This window comes from Callionymus lyra, chromosome 5 (assembly GCF_982586985.1).
Source record: "Callionymus lyra chromosome 5, fCalLyr1.hap1.1, whole genome shotgun sequence".
NCBI classification, from domain to species: domain Eukaryota; kingdom Metazoa; phylum Chordata; class Actinopteri; order Syngnathiformes; family Callionymidae; genus Callionymus; species Callionymus lyra.
The window spans coordinates 2832083-2838082 of NC_141822.1; the positions used below are offsets into that span (position 1 = coordinate 2832083).

The following is a 6000-nucleotide window of genomic DNA, read 5'->3' on the forward strand; positions in this document are numbered from 1 at the left end:
AATATATAGGATCATGCAAAAGGTCAAACCTCTGTCATGGGACAAAACTAAGCCTGGGAACAAGATTTAAACATTAAATGATGTGCAAGTTTCTGGCAGCGTAGCTTAGAGTGCATCCATTCGTCATCTTACTGCATAAAGCAACGTCTCATACAATTTAAAGTGTTACATCGTTTGCATTATTCAAATGAGAGACTTGCTAAAATCTACCCAGACGTCAGTCCACATTGTTCAAGATGTTCTCACAGACCAGCTACTTTGGGTCATATGTTCTGGCTTTGTCCATCACTCAAAGGTTTCTGGAGTAGAATATTTGAATGTATTTCCCACATGTGTAAAAAAGCAATAACACCTTCTCCACACATGTGTATATTTGTCGACCTCCACCTGACCTCTCTGTATCAACAGCACATGCAAACGCAATTGCATTTTCCTCACTGATGGCAGCAGATTGTTCTTCTGCAGTGGGAGTCAGACGACCATCATTTAAGAGTTGGGTTCAAGAACTTCTCTCTATGTTGCAGTTAGAGAAAATAAAATAAAGTCGGTCAAATTGTCTGGAGAAGTTTCATGAAACCTGGTCCCCTTTCATGCAGCATGTTAAAGAGCTGAACCTTACATAATACTTGAACAGTTTGGGTTCTATTTTTATTTTTACCACCATATGTATGGAGTATTGTTTTTTCTTTTCTTTTTGTCTGTTTGTATCAATGTATACTATTATGCATCATTGTTCCTTTTTGAGTTGATTGGTTTTATGTTTGTACATATAAACAAGAATGTTTTCACCATTGTTATATTTTATTCATCTGTCTTTGTCAAGCCCTGATTGTTAAGAGGTGGGTGGGGGTCTGGATCTCTGAGACCGCGGGGTGGTTTTCTACGGGGGTGGAGGGTGGGATCTTCCTTTGTTTTTGTATTATACCTTTTATTTTGTGTGTGTGTTTCAATATGTATGTCTTAATATCTGAAAATCAATAAAAAGATGTTTTAAAAAAAAAAAAGAATATCATAGTCTATCTGTAAATAATATATTTAAAAATGAAATTATTATTATTTAAATTTAAAAAAAAAACCTTTCAATATAGAAATGATTTAAATAAACTATTCAAAAATAACAATATGCTTAAAAAAACAGTGGACAGTTAAATTAATTCAATATTCTGAAGATTCTATTGCACACGGATGAAGGTTAAAGGTTAAAGGAATACGAGTGGATTTAAGGAAATGGAAAAACACTCGCATGAACGTGGTTTATCTTGAACGGATCAGAGGTTTTTGAACAGAAATAAAGTGAATTATACTGAAGTATCTCCTTAAATAAATCTTCTTCTACGAGGACGTGATAGAATATGTCGTTGATGAAGGAAAACATGTTTGTAAACAAATCAACACTCGTGTTTACAAACGTCTGACTCGTCAGTTTCGACTCAAGCTTCTCTAAAAACATCGGAACTTCTGTGGAACTCTTCACAGCAGGGGTCGGCAATACGGCGACCGCGATCGACCTGCTGCTAGTAGATCACGTGATTTAATAAAAATGATGTAAGAAAATAGTGAAGAGAGCTCTGATTGGCTGCTGTGCAGGTCAATCAAATAGTTATTGCGCCGATTGGTTGTCAATTTGATTGACATGAGCAGCAGCCAATCAGAGCTCCCGCCTCTTCCAGCGAACGCACGGCAAAGTTCTTATGAATCGAGAATAAAAAGAGCAAAACGTGCGACAGTCATTTTATGCAGTTCAGAAAAACGATATAGAATTATAAGCTTTGTTATTTTTAATAATATATCGAACATAATGTTTGATCGCTTCAGGTTCTTCTCTAGAGTCACACAAACATGACGTCAGTTCCATCAAAGTCAAGCTGCAGCTTCAATGAAAGCAACACATGCTGGTTTTCCTTTTGTGATCACGTCCTTAAAACACACTTGTATTAATAAACCATCACATGACTGTTTGTAAATGACCTTTATCTCACGAATATAATAAGAATACGCTGAAACACAAACACGTTAAACAGGTGCAGGTGAGACACAAATACTAATGACGTCAGAGACGATGATGATGTGAAGTTACTGATGAACAGTTTTATTCTCGTTAAACTTCATCTGAAGATGTTTTAACATTTAAATAATCCACTTGTGTGATTCATATCAGACATGTTTAAAATTAACACATATAAACTGTTGGTTTAAATTCATGTTTTCATTTGTTTTTGTTTTTTTCATGATCACAGAAATGGATCAATTTAATTCTTGTGCTTCATTTAAACATGATGGACATATTGAAATGGAGGCATGGAAAGGGATGAACCCGTCTGAATTGTTTGTTGATTTCGACATGGAAAAAGGCTCCAATTCGTGTCACGCACATGCTGACACTGAGCTTAAGACCAGGTCTCATGGACATCTTTGGAAGTTACTCTCAGAGGAAAAGTATCTTCTTATGAGGAAATATGCTCCTCACTGACTGACTCTAGTTATTTATGTAAGTCAGTATTTCTATGAAGATGATTAAATCCACACATCCTTCCATCATGACTATCATTCACTTCAAGTCATGTGAGTGAAGTATGTTCTTACTTCTGTTGAGCAAATTTGATGATCGTAGATCTTTTGAACTTGATCTTTAGAAAAGTAGCTCGCCAACCGAAAAAGTGTGACACCCCTGTTTTAGATCATTTAAATGGAACATTGAAGATAAATAAATACTTTCCATGGGTAACAATCATGGACTGACATTGATCTCTTCTTGAAGATGTGACTATTCCACAAAATATTCTATCATTTGAATGTAGAATTGAGAGAAATTGACCCCTGAACCTTTTCTGGAGCGGTTTGACACCTGTGGTGTAGAGAATGTCAGGAGATGAAACCATCTCACAGGAAAGAGCCTCTTATCTGTTCACCGCTACCAGGTCGTCCGTGGGAGAGAATCTCGGCGGACATTTGTCACTTTGAGGGAAAAAACGATTTAGTGGTGGTTGATTATTTTTCCCGGTATATTGAAATTTTGCACCTTTCAAAATTGACCACTGACAGTACAGTTTTCAGCCTGAAGAACATCTTTGCAAGATGGGGTTGTCCAAACAAACTCATAACTGACAGAGGACCACAGTTTTCAGGTCAAGAGTTTGCAGCCTTTTTCAAGAGCTTATGATTTTGATCATATAACTAGAATAATGCACAGGCTAATGGTGAGGCAGAGAGGGCAGTGCAAACTGCAAAACAGATCCTGAGACAGAGTGATCCATCACTAGCACTCTTGTCCTACAGAGCAACACCTTTACAAGTGACTGGAGTGAGTCCAGCTCAGTTGATGTTGGGAAGACAAATCCGCACAACTCTTCCAACCATTGAAGCTTAGATCGCAGCCTGCATGGCCTGATCTGATGCAGGTGAGGCAAAAAGATGCAGAAGGAAAGGAAAGGTACAGTCGAAACTTTAACACAAGGTACAATCCTAAACCCTTGCCGGAGCTGCAATCCGGAACTTTAGTGTAAAACTAGAGCAGGAAAAGGATCAAACCTGCGACTGTTGTTAAACGCTTTGATCCACCAAGGTCATCTATAGTCCAGACTGACGAAGGTGAAGTGAGACCAAACAGATCATCTCAGACAACGGTTTAAACACCTGAACAACCAACTGAAGGCTCGAGACTGAGAAGGAAAATGTGAACAAACGGAAGCCACAGAAGAAGATTCTTCTCCTGTCAAACCGGAGAGTCCTAAAGTGTTGAGAAGAAGTGGAAATAAAACCTCCAGAAAGATTGAAGGAGTTTGTGTCAATAAATGTTCGGAGAGAATACCCTAGTTAGATGTTAAAGGAGTGATATCTGGGATATTAGAAATGTTACGAGAAACATGCTTGAAATATTGTTTGCACAAATCTCTATTGATTTGTTCTGAAGAAAATGTTTATTAGGTTCTGGTAACACTGTGTCTCAACAGACTCAAAGGAAGGGAGATGTGGTGTTAAGGGACTATGTTTTCTATAGCGCACGGCGCATGGATACATCGGGAGTGACGTGTTGTTCTTGGTCCGAAGCTACGGCTAAAGACGTGTGTTAATAAAACTCCTACACGGATATTCCACGCTTGTTTATTTGTGACTACATATCACTACAATATATATATATATATATGTATATATATATTTTTTTTAATTTTCAAATTTTCAAATTTTCCACCTAAAGTTTGATATTTTTATTCCAAAAATTAATACAATATTTTCATGAACTCAATATTTTTTCTAACTTGTAACATTTTTTAATTCAATATAAAAATGTAGGTATAATAGTGTACAATAGTATAATAGTGGTATAATCGAAGTTGATCAAGTACCTCAGAACTCTTTTGATATCCTATTACACCAACATTTTATATTGAATTTAAAATGCTGTAAAAATAAAATTGAATTTCAAAATACATTTTTGAATTATTTAAAAAAAACAAAAAACAATTTTTAATATTCTATATGAATAATACACATTTTAATGGAACTAATATCACTCATTCATTATTTATTTGTATGACATTTTATGACAATGTCTCATTTAAAAAAAGAAAAATCTGTTTTTATTTCATTCCAATTATTATTATTTTTTGTATTTGTTATTCATAGTTTTCTGTTTGTGATTCATAGTAACGGAACATATTGTTAAGTTCACAACATCATCCTCTGAACACACCACAGTGTGTTGATCGTTCACAGAGAGAATAAGAAACATTAGTTCAAACTTGAGGACGGAAGTCAATCAGTGTCAGAATATTGAACGCTTTCATGTTTCAAATGTTGACACTTTGAATTTTATTCTTGAAATGAAGCTTTTTTAAGATTTGAATTAAATATGTTTTACATTGAAAGGTACATTTTGTATAAACACAGTATATATAAAGGACAAAATAATCTAATATATTTATCTTCTTAATTAAGATTCTATACAAAAACATGTTTATACATCAGAACCAGAATTATTATTATTTCAATTGCTAGTGAATTGTTCCACCAACAGTAAAAAAAACAACGTTAAACATAAATAAAAATGTAATTATGTATAAAGTGCAGAAAATGTGCAAAATGGAAAGTATGGACTGTTGCACTAATTTTGTGTTATTTGTATTAATTTATTCATTATTAACATGTAATTTTGTGTTATTTGTATTCATTTATTCATTATTAACATGTAATTTTGTGTTATTTGTATTAATTTATTCATTTTTAACATGTACTTTTGTGTTATTTGTATTAATTTATTCATTATTAACATGTAATTTTGTGTTATTTGTATTAATTTATTCATTATTAACATGTACTTTTGTGTTATTTGTATTAATTTATTCATTATTAACATGTACTTTTGTGTCATTTGTATTAATTTATTCATTATTAACATGTACTTTTGTGTTATTTGTATTAATTTATTCATTATTAACATGTACTTTTGTGTTATTTGTATTAATTTATTCATTATTAACATGTACTTTTGTGTTGTCACCACATAATATCCACGGTTGTGTTTACAACAATAAAAGTAGTTTTGATTGTGATCTTAGAACGAAGGTGTAAGAAAGTAAATATAAAGATGTCGATGTTATATTGAATAAACCAAAGAATATTGCATTTAGAAAATGTGTTTTTGAATTATTGGAATTAAAATATTGAACTCAATGTGTAAATATATATATAATCTATATATTATTATATTTAGAATAAATGATTCAAAAAGATAATTCATTGATTTAGATTAACATTTCAATAAGAACAAATAATCCATCAATCAAGTTTATTGATAAAACACTTTAAAAACAACAGTCGATACAAAGTGTTGAACAATGACATGAAAGTACTAAGAAAGCAGTTAAAACACAAAAATAAAACAAGTCAAAAGCACTAAAAACAGCTCAGAGTCTCATGCTGTGTTAAAAGAGAATAAAAGTGTGTTTTAAGACGAGATTTGAGTGAATAAAAATCAATGTTTCTATATGTACATTTTTAAAA

At 33.0% G+C, this 6000-nt stretch overlaps 1 protein-coding gene across 1 annotated transcript in view; it reads right to left on the reverse strand.

Moving 5' to 3' along the window:
- Positions 1-5771: 5771 nt before the first annotated feature.
- Positions 5772-6000, reverse strand: part of LOC148079029 (tripartite motif-containing protein 16-like) — a 2481-nt gene continuing 2252 nt past the window's right edge. The window contains exon 1 of the mRNA XM_087792327.1: positions 5772-6000. This exon is cut by the window's right edge and continues 2252 nt beyond it. The gene's annotated coding sequence lies outside the window, so the exon portion shown is untranslated.